The following is a 14,752-nucleotide window of genomic DNA, read 5'->3' as shown; positions in this document are numbered from 1 at the left end:
GATATAAGTTAAATAGGGCGATTTGGCACATAATTTGGCATGATAGATACATATTATAATGCTGCATATTTCAATTGTTGAATGTCTTTTATTTATATAATTTTTGAATTATGTAATTTTGTCTTAGTATGGCCTTAGTTTTAATCAATATTACCCGTAATGAAAGGGAATATTTATTCGGTTGTAATTTAATGTGATCTCGTATCACTTTTATTTTTACTAGTTTTTCATTATTATTTGTAATTATGGAGTATCTTCAAAGACGGTGACATTCGGAAAGGTGATCCGACGAAGACGGAGTTCTTGGGAGGCGTGCCACTTGAAGATTCAAGGGACCAAGGAGTTGGTTTCCGAATATGTAATAGATTATTTGATTTCCTATTTTTTTTTAGGTAAAATGTGAGTATATAAATTATATCAAAAATAAGACAATCATAATTACAAGGACATGGTTCGAATCGCGGCTAAGGCATTCTAACACATAAATCCTATGCTTGCTTGCCTGTCTATGGCACCATTTCTTTCTAGATTACACATTTTGCTACGAATTCTCCTCTGAATTAGCTGCTTCAGTTGATGTGCTATAATGTCAGGTCTCTGAACACACAACTGATGTCTCGCATTATTTCTCTGAAACCAGATGATATACCAGAAAGCAGTTTGAACACACGCAGAAGCCTTCCATTGCAATCTGTTCCTGTTTGCAGATAGTAGTGCAGTAAGATCAGGCAATGGCTTACCAATCCAATCTGCAATACTACCCTTAACCTTGCTAGTGAATCTGCACTCTGAGAAGAGGTGGTCAATTGTCTCAGGTTGATCCCCACATAAGATGCAGGCATCATCAGGGCACAAACCAATTGCATAGAGCTTGATTTTCTATTTTTAGGAAGGCCATACTAGGAATTTTTATTATTGCTTTGCATTTCTTTTAATATGTTACATGCATTGCCAAATCGCCATAACAACACAAGCATATCATATCGGGTCATCGACCGTGTCAATTATAATTATCATAGTTCACCGCTTTAGTTCACTTAAAACGTGATAGATAATAAATTGACAAGACCTCTCACAAATTAATAATTGCGAATTAGCCTTACCAAATAGCAGAAACCATGAATCCCAATTTCACAAGGAAGTAGATTCGGCTCACCGGGGTACTAAACTTGTTACGTTGGGTAAGTGGGTAGTAAAATGTTGGTACATCGAAATTTGGATTGAGCTCAATGGAAGTATTCGTGACCGTAGTCGCATGTGTTCCGGGCTAAAGATGAAAATTAGAGTAATTTTTATCGACCGAGAGTTCTAGAAGTAGAATCGATTAAGAGGTTAATCCACCGAGTTATATTAATAAGGGATGACTCGGCTCACCGTACCTGTATTAATATAAATTTGGATCTCGAATCATTTATAATAGTTGGGTAGAGGTCACTATATAAATGCAATACTTGTTAACTAGTATTATTAAAACGATAGATGTTAATTATTTCCTTCATTTCCGTTTTTGTAGTTAATTATATGCAACGAATTCATCTAATACTGCTACACCAATCACCACTGATTCATGGCTCTAATCATTCGATGAAAAATGCTCTGAGTATGACAATGATACGATTAGAGAATTACGCGTTGGCATTGGTCAGGATGGAAATTTTTGCTTCTTTACCACCTCCACACCACCCACTCCAATATTAGTATCCACCACTTTGGTAAGAAATTCTTGTGAAGAAAATCTCAGTAAGCCAAGGGCATCCTTGTTTGATGAAACAAGGAGAAATATTAAATTGAGTGAGTGTTCTAGCAAGAGTGTCCTTGCAAATGAAAGGAGTATTGACATTGTTAAAAGGAAGGCAAAAATGGGTGAGAAACCTAAACCTGATAATGAATTGGAAATGAATAGTGGGACTACCAAAACCAAGACCAAGACCAAGAAGGGTGCCCAATCATATGAGGAATGTCATTATTGTAATGTCATGGGCCATTGGAAGCGAAACTGCCCCAAGTATTTGGGAGATATCAAAGTTGGACTTGTTACTCCAAGTGGGACTTGGAAATATGGAAAAGCTAAACAAGAGCGATATAAATCTCCGACAAGGAAATGGAGCTAGGGTAGCCGCCACTTCAAGAGGAACTTGTGTACTTGTTTTTGCTAATAACTTTGAGTTGTAATCAACATAATGGTGATTATGTACCCATTTTGTCTAAAACATTATTTCCATTTCTATGTTAGACATGAAAGTATTTGTATTTTGTTGAAAACAGACATGGTTGTAAGCCATGTCACTTATCTTTATGATATACAAGTTTTAGACACTTCCAACTCAAGCAATGATATCTTCATAATACGATCCAAAAGACTCATAACTAGTAATCCAAATGATTTGTACATTTGGCTTTTTCAATTAGGTCACATAAATAAGAAACGCATTAAAAGGCTAGTGTCGACTAGATTTATTGGACCATTTGATTTTCAATCATATGGAATATGCGAATCTTGTCTCCTTTGCAAAATGATTTGTACTCTCTTTAGTGCTAAAGGGACATGAGCAAGTGATTTGTTGGGACTAATACATGCCGATGTATGTGTTCTAATGAGCATCACCGCAAAGGGAATTTATGACTACTTCGTCACTTTTACCGATGATTTAAGTAGATATGGGTATATTTACTTAATCAAATATAAAGTGAAACATTTGAAAAATTTGAGAAATTTCTAAATGACGTAGGGAACCAATTGAACAAAGTGATAAAGCATTACGATCCGATCGTAGTGGCAAAGATCTAAGTAATGAATTTTATTTATTAAATATGGATTATGACCTAGTGTCACTACCCATAAGATCAAACTAATATGAGTTGGTTTGAGTTGTTGAACTCAATTTTGGGAATTTGCAATCCAAAACGAACAAGTAATTCTAAGTGGATGGTCAACCAGGAAATACCTGAAATAGAGAGTTTATTTAACAAATGACATGGATCAGACTGGCATATTACATGAATCAAACTGCCATGATAGGGATGGCCTTTTGAAAGCTAATGCATAGTCTAGATATACTCCTAATACTCCACCTTATATATGTTTGTATCTCACAAAGCTATCTCTCAAGAAGATAGATGTATTTCTGAGAGATAGAGTGGGAGTAGATTGGATCGTTACAAACATGTCTTATAGTGTTACTTTGTGAAAGTAATGGAACTATAGAGTGGGAGTATAGTTAAACTATAATCTATAAAGATAGATTGGGAGCGTAGTTCAGTGGGAGTTTATCGCACATGTCTTATTGGTTAAAATATTGCTTTGTGAAAGTGATAGTATTATGACTTTGTCCCAAATCTACCTTGTTACATACGAGCCATAGCATTACAATCCAAAAATTGTTACTCAAGAGTAGATTTACTTTAAATTGAGGGTCTCTTTAAAGGTAAATAGAGCTTTAGAGTACTCAAATGCATAAGATTGACATGAAGATGTTGATCAAGATAAATTATATTAGGAATTGCCACATTTCAATGAAGAATGGCAAATGATAATTAAAATTCGCTTTTCTAAAATGGAAATTTAGAGAAGGATGTGTTTGGAACACAAAACCTTAGATAAAGATCTAAGAATCCTAACATATTATGCGTAGCTTTCTTAAGTGATCCTAGAATGGTCTTAAGCAAGCATTAAAGGATTATACTTTTCGTTCATGTGATAATAGTGAATGGTTTCATTCACATGATTGAAGAATCATGATTATACATGAAGTTAAGTGGGAGCCAGAATCATTTTCCCATGTCTTATATGTTGATAACATATTATTTATTGAGAATAATGTACCAATGCTCTCTTCTGTGAAAGAGTGATTGGAGACTTGAAAAAGGGTGCAAAGTATTCTAGATTTTTGAATCTATGAGAGAGAATATTGGCATAGAGTTGAGAGTCTTATGAGGATAAGATCTTTCGTATCTATTTAACATCAACAAGGTCGAATAGGTTATTCATGTTGATGGAAGTGGAATTACTATGATGGAGTCATAGTCGTTCACTGAACCTATTAAGTTGTTGATTACATGAAATCCATTTCTAATGTTTCCACCATTAGAATGATCATGTATACCAACAGACGCACATGCCATGGTGTAATATATGCCTAGGGCATTATAAGTCAATAACGAGATAATTCCCATGATATGGCTTGTGAAAGCCTTAAAGAACATCCTTGAGATTCTTGAGAAGAATTAAGGATTCGTTCATATGTTTGGATGATAAATTAAATGAGATACGGTCTAAGTGATCGAATTGTTTTATTACTTAGATGAAATTATTGTTTACGGAAACAATTAACGCGGAATGAATAGATTTATTTTAAATACAAGATGTTGTGATTTATAATTGGGAAACCGTTTTGGTACAAGTAATTATGAATTACTAAGTTGATTTTGTACATGACGTATTTTCATTAATACGTTGATTTTTAATATGTTAAAAATACATGACAATTTTACATGACTAGAAACTTGTGACATGTGACAAATTGATAAATTGACAAAGATAAAATGGAATCCATTTTATCTTATATGGACCGAAATGGAGGGTGTATTAGGCTAAATATTGTGTTGATTATTTTTAAGTGGAAAACATAATCATTTGCCTAAATGCTGACCATGCATACCTAGTTACTCTAGTGAAGAGCACCTTGATCATGCATTGTCCCCTTTACCCTTCCCCTACCCGGTTTTCCTAGTGAAAAGGCCAAAGGGTTTTTTCTATTATTTTGCCTAATACACACTACAATTTGGAAGAGTATTATTCATTTATTGCACATCTAAAAATATAGAGTTTTAGAGAGAATATTACTTCCTTCTTCTCCCTTCTCTTAACGAAATATAAGAGACCAAATTCAATATTTTGGGTCAATTTTATTTAGATTAATATTGTTCTAGTATTAATAATATTAATCTTTTAAGGGGTTACTTTGGGTATTCATCTTTGGGAGAGATTCTACCCTTGAATCTTTGTTCATCCATATTAGGAGAGCTCAAGAACAAGTAAGAAAGGAGATCTTACTTGTACCCTTTGATCCGAAATTTTATTGTAAGGAAAATGATTTCTTCTCTATATTTACTTATGTTTGCATGCATAAGATCTAAATTAATTTTATGACTAAATTAATTAAAACATATATGAATATGTTGAGTATAATGAGATATAGATTTTTAACAATCCTAACGATAACCGTGCGGATATTGACATAAGTGGGAAGAGACGGAAGCTCGCAAAGGCGAAAGAGGTTGTTTTTGAGGAAGATGTAGTCGGAGACGAGGTCAGTGAGGTTGTTGTGCGCGATGGGTTTTAGCGTACTCTGTTTCGGGAAGCTTTGGAGCATGCTACTCTTGTCGGGTTGGATAAAGTCCGTCTTACCAATGATGAAAGAACTCGGATTAATCGTACTCTCCGATATCCTATCTATAAAGGTCGATATTATCCTTCTTCTTGGTACTCGAAAATTGATGCTATCAAATTCTTTCGCGATTTCTTGAAATTTCAAGAATGGGAGAAAATTAGTCAGTTTTCGGGTCCGGTTTATCCGATTGAAGTCATTCAACTCTTTGCCTCTGTTTCGGCAAACAATGGGGTCTTGCATGCAATGGTGAATGGTCATGAGATTGAACTCTCCATTGAGAATTTCTGCTCGGCTTTCTCGGTTCCAAGAGATGGTTTGGAAGTTAATCCGAGTCAAGAATGGCACAATGTCTTGGATGAAAATAAGATGATCATCAAACGCTATTTTGATGATGGCGCTACGTTTCATAGCAATGTCTTAGCCGAATTATTTCCTCCTAAATTGAAGTTCTTTCTCAATTACTTGTGGAACACTATTGTCTCGAGAAAGAATGGCCGAGACAAGGTATCAAGCTATGAGTTAATTCTTCTCTATTCGTGGCTTGAAGGTGAAAAAGTAAGTCTTCCATTACTCGTCTTTTATAAGATTATTCAAGTTAGCTTGTCGGTGACCGGTGAAAAGTTCTTGACCACTTTCGATTTATCGTATGGGATGTGGATATCCCGTCTTTTAGAAATTAAAAGGGTGGTAAATCCGGGTAGCTATGATATTAAGGCATTGGATTCAATGGGTGATAAGTATCTTGGTTTAATGGGTATTATGGCGGTTGGTCCCGTGTTGGTTTTTACACCGAAAGGCGGTGTTAAGGAAAAGTCGAATGATTCGGTTGTAGCTTTGAAAAAGAAATTGGATTTGTTTATGGAGAATATGGGTGCCGTCATGGGCAATCAAACTCGATTATTGGAAAAATTGGTCTCGGGTGCGGGTAAGGAATCGGTTGTGGCTCCTCGGGATTTGGTCCGTGGTTTTGACGAGGTGCAAGCTCGTTTAAACGAGTTTGAAGCACGTCTCACGGTCGTGGAAAGGGATGCTGACTCGTGTATGCATGAGGCCATTCGTCAATCTACTTCATTGGCCAAATTATGTAGTCAAGGAGGTGCGGTGATGATGGCGGTTCGGGCTATAAGGGAGGAGATGGGTTTAATCTTTGAGGCAACAAAGGCTTTATCGATGAAGGTGCTCAATTTTGATCGATGTCTTACCGCTCAAGCTGCGCACGTGAGCTCTTGCCTTGATCGTCTTTCTTCACTCGAGTTTCGAACTCGTCCCGATTATGTCAATCCTCATCGTGTTAACCACCGCATGCCCTAAACCGTTTCTATCTTTGCTTTGCCTTGCCTTTTATCATTAAACATTATATTTTGGATAATTTGTCTAATTCGGCCCATTTTGCCTCTACTCTATATTCGGCCCATTAGGCATCACTAGTTTTCTATTCGGCCCTTTGGCATTAAACTCCGTGGTTTGTAGTAGATGTTGGAGTATGTGTCCTCAACAATAGTGCGATCACATGTTTAAATCTCAAATTAAGAATACGTAAGGGATGATAAATTATATAGTCAACTGATCAACATTAATCAGTAAAGATTGGCTGACTAGAGTTTGACGTTACTATCGTGTTGACGGTGGTGATCAGTTGATCCCTTAACGTCACACCTATAGGATGAGACCCAAATTAATAATTAATTAATTGTATTCGATTTAGTGGATTAATATATTAATTCACTAAATTATGTTGAGGTTTTATAAATATTTCGAGGTAGAGGTAATTAGTTATTTACATTTATAAGAGGTTGTAAAGTTAACTAACTAGTTATTATGGGACCCATTATATGTTGATGTAATGGTAAAATATTACTCAATAAGTTGAGTGAATACATGTTTATTAATTTGTCACATAATTGTTGTATGATCAAATTAATATTCAATTATGTAAGATAATTAAACATAAGACTTATAAGCATTTGTGGGACAAATATTATAAGATAAAAATGGACCCATATACACTCAAGTGCACCGTCCAAAATGGTAGCATGCTTGAGTTTTTGGTTTTGTCATTTTGTTGTTGGAAAGATGCTCCAACATCTTATGACATGCTTTATTCACTAGCCTACCACCTACACTTATAGAATATGGCAAAAGACAAAAATGAGAAAACCAAAAATGCTCTACATAAGAGCATTTTGGACGGCACAAGTGTGGTAGTGAGAAGAACAATTGTTGTTCTCAATTTTTCTCAATTTTATTCTCTCTAGATGCTCATATCTTCCTCACATGCAAAAACCTCAAAAACCACTCAAATACTAATATTTGTGATATATTACTAGAGTAGTAGTATTAGTAATATTAGTAATAATTAAGGGTACATTACTACCTAATATCTAGTTAACATTAGTAGTAATTTTGGGTTATAATCTTGGGTGCAATCAAAAGGAGGGCTTCTAATTTGGAATCTTGGAGGATCATCCTAATGCATATTGTAGCTCAAGAACAAGAGTAGGAAGGAGTCATACCTTGTGCCCAAATTCAACCATCTTCATATGTAAGGAAAACATTGTTTTCTTTCTTATCTCCTTTATTTTGTTAAGCATGCACTAGATCCATAATGATAAAGTTAATATGTTAATTAAATCACTATTAGAGATGTCTAATAACAGGTATATGAACCTAACAGTAGACATATTTTATATTTTGCATGCTTATCGTAGATTACTTTCTCAATATATAATCTTTCTTTGCATGATTAATACGTGTCTCGATCTGTATTATTCTAGTTGTTTTATGTCTTTTCTCGTCTTTTCGACGATGTCAAGAGGGGGAAGAAAATGATCGTGACTTAAGTATTTGCCTAAGCTTGCTCCTTGTCAGAACCTTTAATCTCTTAAGGTCCTTAGATGCTATACTTTGTATATAAGTGGATTGTTCTTGCGTTCAACTGACTATGACATTTATAGTATTATGTTGAGGGGGAACTTACACTTAGTCACAAATCGTAAGAGACTTGTCATCATCAAAAAGGGGGAATTTGTTGGACCAAATTGATATATGATTAGTTTTGATAATGACAAGTATGTACTTTATATTATATATACTCTTGCTTGTAATCATTTGTTAGTCTTTAATAGATTGATTAAAGTTTACAATTTAAACAAGTAATGTTATAGCACTCTTAGCTATAACATTGAAGATTTGTGAGGCATTGATGCGTGTCATTTATATGATGTTTTACACCTCATTTTACACGCATTTCAGAGCTCAGTTGTGTAGTTTAAGCTACCATTTCCCCTATTTCCGTCTACTTTCGTGTTTTTGTACTTTATTGCAGAAATGTGAAGAATTCAGCGGAAATTAAGCTAAATCCGTCCCCGAGTATCCTGCATTGCATTTGACGTGAAGTATTCACTTAAGGAACGAGCTTGGTGCGCATTTCAAGGCCCAAAAGACAAATCCACGAGATTATAGAAGTCAATATCGCTAAAGCGATCGATCGACCACTACCTTCAGATCGATCGACCAACTGCGGGTTCCGAAGCTTATCAGACATCAGACTTTGCTACTCGGTCGATCGACCGCCACTCTTAGTCGATCGACCAAGCCGCTATCCCAGATTTAGAATTAAAAGATCGAGGAAACGCAAGCCCATTGTGTTTAGGTTTTGATAATAAGTGTTACGTATATTTTCTATATAACGTAACCTAGAACATCAGATTATTTATTCAGAAATTTACCTAGTTTTACATTCAGTTTTAGAATATCAAATAATTAGGGTTCGGAGTATTGGTTTGCATCGGATTTTCGTTCGTACTTCTAATCATTCCGTTACAATTCCTCTGAAATTTCGGTATTCCTTCTGTTCTATTTCAGTTTATCTTTATCGCATTGATAGTATAGAAATTGCTAGTTAATATCCAAAGCCAATTCATCGTTTATGTTAATTGTTTGTTCTATTATTTCAAGCATGAATTCTTCTGTCTATTTTATTAGTTTTATTGTTGTTATCATCCTTAGTATGAGTAGCTAAATAGCTTGTGCTAGGATGTAGGGGAATTATAGTGTAGGCGGCGTAGAATAATTTGGACTGAAATCGCGTGTCAGTCGATCGACTGCCATACCCGGTCGATCGACTGACCAAGTGAGGTTTGACCTTCGTTTTAATTGTTTTAATTCTTTATTCGACGAATCGAGTGCACACGACTAGTTGAATGTTTAGGATATGACTGACCCATCAGATCGAGAGATAGGGACAGTTGTTAAGATCACCAATTAAAATGAGTAAACTATGCTGAGATCGAAAGATAGGTAAAGTTTAGATTATAAGTCACTTTTCAGGACGAAAGTTAGTATTAGTGATATTAGGGACTTATAGCGAGATCGAAAGATGCTATTTGTTAAGAGTGGACCGAGAGGACCTCTTTATTTCCCGCCTCATGTGTTTGATTTAGACCGACTTAGTTTGCTGCCGCCGAAACTATAACGAACCGACCATCCTAGTACCCTTCTTTTATCCGTTTAATCCGTTTATCTAGTTTATTGTCTTTCATTACTCTTAGCTATAGACCAAATCAAATCAACCCCCACATTCGTTACCTTAGACTAAATTAGACAATTATTAATTACATTCGCCTCCTTGTGGTTCGACCGTGTTACCACTAGCCTAGGTTAGTCTTAATAGGAAATTATAAATCTTATTTTTGGTACTCACAACGACGGGTATCAAATTTTGGCGCCGTTGCCGGGGAGGCAATTGTTCTAATTTTTAGTTGTTTTATTTTAGTCTTTCTTAGTTTAAGGGACATCCGTTTCTTAAACTTTTCTTATATCCTCTTTGTAGTTTCTTCTTATGCGCAGGTCACAGGGTGGTGAACTATTACCGTTCGATCCTGAGATTGAGAAATCTTTGCGCGAGTTGAGACGATCACAAAGGGTATTACCGACAGAAGAAGAGCTGAGTACTCTGTCAAGCTTTTATGATAACGAGCTATTCGAAGAAGATCCACCTACATCTCCTGCTTCTACTTCTTCAGCTGAGACCGTCACATCTCCGGAAATTCCAGTCATGGCCGAAGAAGCGAGTATAGCTAGTCACTCTGAGCCGACAGCTGCAAATCTATACAAGGGGTTCGAATTACCCGGAGCTGATAGGAAATTCGAACCAAAGCCTTCTTATATTAGTTTGGTTGAGAAAAACCAATTCGGGGGAGCTGCAACTGAAGATGCAGCTAAGCATATGGAGATATTTATCGATTATTGCTGCTCTATACCTCCACCGACCAGTGTGACGCAAGACTAGATAAAAGAAACTATGTTTATATTCTCACTCCGCGATGCTGCAAGGGAGTGGTACAGAGATCTGGATCGAGATGCTCATGGGATCACCGACTGGAATTCTTTAGCATTGGCATTCTACAAGAGATACTTCTCTGCCTCAAAGACGAATGCCATTAGAGCTCAGATCACGAGCTTTAAACAGGGGCCGGATGAGAACTTTCATGAAGCATGGGTCCGTTTTAAGAAGCTGGTGCGAACCATTCCGCACCATGGGTTCGAAAAATAGAGCTTGTGCAATCAGTTCTATAATGGGCTGTATGACTATCAGAGGGCTATTTTGGATGCTGAAGCCAATGGCCGATTTGCTGAGAATATGGGAGAGACTAAGGGGTGGAAGATCATTGATGACTTAGCCACCCATAAAGCTGAGTATCGGAATTCCAGAGGTAATCAGAGGAGGAGTGCTGAATCCCCTTCTGTGGCTGCATTAGAAGCTCTCACGGTGAGGTTTGACAAATATGAGTTGGGAGGAGCTTCAAAAGGAGGGATGTATCATGTGAATGCTGTTTCAGACGGTCCTTTCGTCTGTAGAAGATGTGGAGGAGGGACATGTTTCGAAAAATTGTCCTAGTCCCTTTGAGTCTTGTCTTTGCGCTTTCAACATTATAGGCAGACAAACACGTACTATGAGCCGAATGTCCACCCAAACTTGAGGTGGAGTAGCCAAAATGTCCTAAATCCGACTCAACCTCCACAACAACAGCAGCAGCAAGCTTATGTGCCCCCTCATCATAAGCAACAACAATATCAAAAACCTCCCTATGTGCCGCAGCAGCAACAAACACAAAATTCCGACTTTGCTGAATTTAAGAACTTGTTGCTAAAAGAGTCCCAAGCTAGAGAGGCCGGGATGAAGCTACTAGAGAGCCAAATTGCTCAATTGGCTAGCAAGAGTACAACTCGAGCTCCGGGACACTTACCGACTCAAACTGACCAAAAGGAGACCCTTAATGCCATCACTTTGAGGAGCGGGTCCACCCTGGAGGGGCCTGCTATGATTGAGGATGCCCCTGAAAAAGATAAGCCGGAACCGAGTCAAAACAAAGCTGGAACGAACAAATGAAAGAAAAAGACGAACAATAGGTATGTCAGTCGATCGACTGACATACCCAGTCGATTGACTGAAGTGCGAGTTACAGGAGCTTCTGGTACTGTTGAAGTCAGTCGATCGACTGACATACCCAGTCGATCGACTGAGATGGCTATTGAAGGTGATTCTTTTCGTCCTCCGATGCCCGACAACCTGAGGGATCACTTGTTTCGGGGTACAACAGTCCCGAAAATATTCGAGCAAGACCCAATTGCTGATGGGTCAGTCCCGGTTCCGAAGTATAACCCGATGTCGATCAATGGTTCTTATTTGAGACGGTCTGAAGAGGGGCCAAGCTTCAACAAAGAGAAGGTGGTGGACTTTCAGCCTAAGTCCACGGATGCCGGCATGAGAGATTTAGAGGAGAGAGCCAAGTTACTTCTTACAGCCCCATATCCGGAGAGACTAGTGCCGACAAAGGAACAAGTATCTTTCAATAAATTTGAAAAAGTTATTCGTAGTTTGAATGTACAAGTTCCTTTCCTTGAGTTGGTCAATCAAGTGCCTGCTTACACTAAATTCATGAAACAACTCTTGAGTAAGAAAAAGTCACTTGAAACTGTGCATACTGTCGCATTAACTGAGGAGACATGCTCTTATTTATCTCATACTGCACCCCTTAAGCTAGAAGACCCGGGTAGTTTTTCTGTTCCATGTAATATTGGCACCTTTCCTATTGAGAAAGCCTTATGTGACTTAGGAGCCAGTAATAGCGTAATGCCTTTGAGTCTTGCTAGAAAGCTTAAATTGACTAGGTTTGCAGTGACCGAAATGACAGTACAGATGGCTGATCGCTCTGCTGTCCAGCCTATAGGAGTCCTAGAGGACATCCCTGTGCAAATAGGGAAGTTTTTCTTCCCTGTTGACTTCGTGGTGCTCGATATGCCCGAAGATGCCCACATTCCCATTATTTTGGGTAGACCATTTCTGCACACTGCTGGTGCAGTTATTGATGTTGGCTCTGGGACCCTGACCTTCAAAGTGGGGAAGCACTCTATTGTCTTTGCTCAGATAGCTAGGAAGAAGGACCCCATGTGGCCTGTCACCTGTAATACGGTTTCTGAAAAGAAATCATACTTTGTGCTTCCTGACATGCCTATCTCTATTCCTGTTTCTGTTGTAATACCTCCGCCCCAGACTGGGAGCAAGAAGGAGGAAGATTCTGTTGTTCTAGACATTGCAGGAGCTGGTTTGGGGAAGGAAGAGCCGCGGGTTGTTCCAGCTGTGACGGAGCAAATCGTTTCGAGAGGCGGTCTAGGGTGCCTGAGCTATGGCACTGACGAGGAGCTAGAAGATAAGCCAGTCAAAGTAAGGGAGTCCGACTTGGATTCCGACGAGCTAGAGGAGGTCCTTGATTAGGGAGATGACGAAGCTGTTGATCCGTTGAGTTCTGCGGATGTGAAAGCTAAGAACGGTGCAGCTGGGAAGATGAGCACCGTTGAGGCTACCTCTTGTAGCCAGAAGCCGACGAAGTGGGCCATACCATGGCCGTTTTTTATCAACTACTAGTTGATCACATGTTTTATCAAAAACTTTATTTATTTGCTTTGTTAGACTTTCCTTTTATTGCATTTGTGTGCGCGAAACTTCGCCGTTTCCGTTTGCTTAGGATTTTAAACTCTTTAGATGGTTACTTTGGGTTTTGCGCAATTTTGGGCGCGTATTATTGTGCATTTGCAGGTTTTAGACCTCCTTAGCTCAAGTAATTGAGCAAATACGAAGAAATCAGAAAATTACAGCAGTATTTCCAGTCGATCGACCGCATACCCTAGTCGATCGACTGAGGTGCGACTTCCAGGAGCTTCTGTTCCTGTTCAATCCAGTCGATCGACGGCCTGCTATGGTCGATCGACCGCCCTGCACTGATGTACCTGTTCACGACCTCTCCCCTGCTATGTTTGGTCGATTTGCGGAATTGAGGGAGTTTTCTACTCCACTTTATCTTTCGTCAAATTATTTATTTCTTCTCCTTTTCTCAATTTCGCACATAATTTTACCGTTCATAATTGTTTTCTCGTTTTACGCGCGGTACCTTTCGTTTGTCTTTTCAGGCACTTATAGTAGCACTGCTGGCTACTGAAACCTCCGAGCTCACGCTGGTTTGGGGAGGTTTCCTTTGCTGCGCTTTAAGTCTTGTGAGTTTCCGATTTCCACTTCATGTCGTTTTTATTTATTTTCACGCAAATTCCCGTTTCTCTTTTCTTTCATTACATGATTTTGCACAATGGGGACATTGTGCGATTTGGTTTGGGGAAGGGTTTTGCGTCGCATATCATTTGCTTGCATTCACGTTTACATTTTGTTTTGCATTGTTTATTTCATTTCTCATATATATCAAAAAATTCAAAAAAAAAAATTGAAAACAATTTCAAAAATTTCAATAAAAATGCACGTTTATTTTAGCATATAGGTCGAGTCGGAACGGTAGTATTTCAATGATGACATTGCATTTGCATCTGTTTTTGCCCGAGCCTTGCTAATTGTCATGTTATTAGTAGAATCATATATGCATATCTACGAGTTTTCGTTAAATTTCTTGCTGAACTTGAGACTTGACTTAGATTTTTGGCAAACTACTTATATTTCTGAGATTTAGAGCTTATAACTGGCGTCATTCATGACCGGTTTATCTAGGAATGTGAGTAGTACTCCTTATGAGACATGTTACATAAATGTGCATAAATATGAACTTGATCTACTTAATACCTGTATGCATTCGGTCTGTGGTTTGTTGACACATGTGGTAGAGGTTTCCCTTTTCTCATTTTACCCATAAGCTCCACACTGCTAAAATAGCCTTTTTGTCCTATTTACTACATCCTACATTTAGCCTGCCTTTGTCAAGCTAGTAGTTTACGTTTTTGGGATTGTTACTCGTTTTTGGTGGCATATGCTCTGTTGAGATGATGATTGGAAAATGGAAAAGGAAAGAAAGAAACAAAAA

At 37.9% G+C, this 14,752-nt stretch overlaps 1 non-coding gene across 1 annotated transcript; it reads right to left on the bottom strand.

The window, feature by feature from the left end:
* Positions 1-10,827: 10,827 nt before the first annotated feature.
* LOC141654083 (small nucleolar RNA R71) lies at positions 10,828-10,934 on the bottom strand. Its single transcript, XR_012547659.1, has one exon. It is a non-coding gene; the product is annotated as a small nucleolar RNA R71 (small nucleolar RNA).
* Between the last annotated feature and the right edge of the window lie 3,818 nt (positions 10,935-14,752).

Source organism: Silene latifolia, chromosome 4 (genome assembly GCF_048544455.1).
Source record: "Silene latifolia isolate original U9 population chromosome 4, ASM4854445v1, whole genome shotgun sequence".
Taxonomy (NCBI): Eukaryota; Viridiplantae; Streptophyta; class Magnoliopsida; order Caryophyllales; family Caryophyllaceae; genus Silene; species Silene latifolia.
Note: the sequence above shows the minus strand (reverse complement) of the source record. Positions and strands in the feature narration are given on the sequence as shown.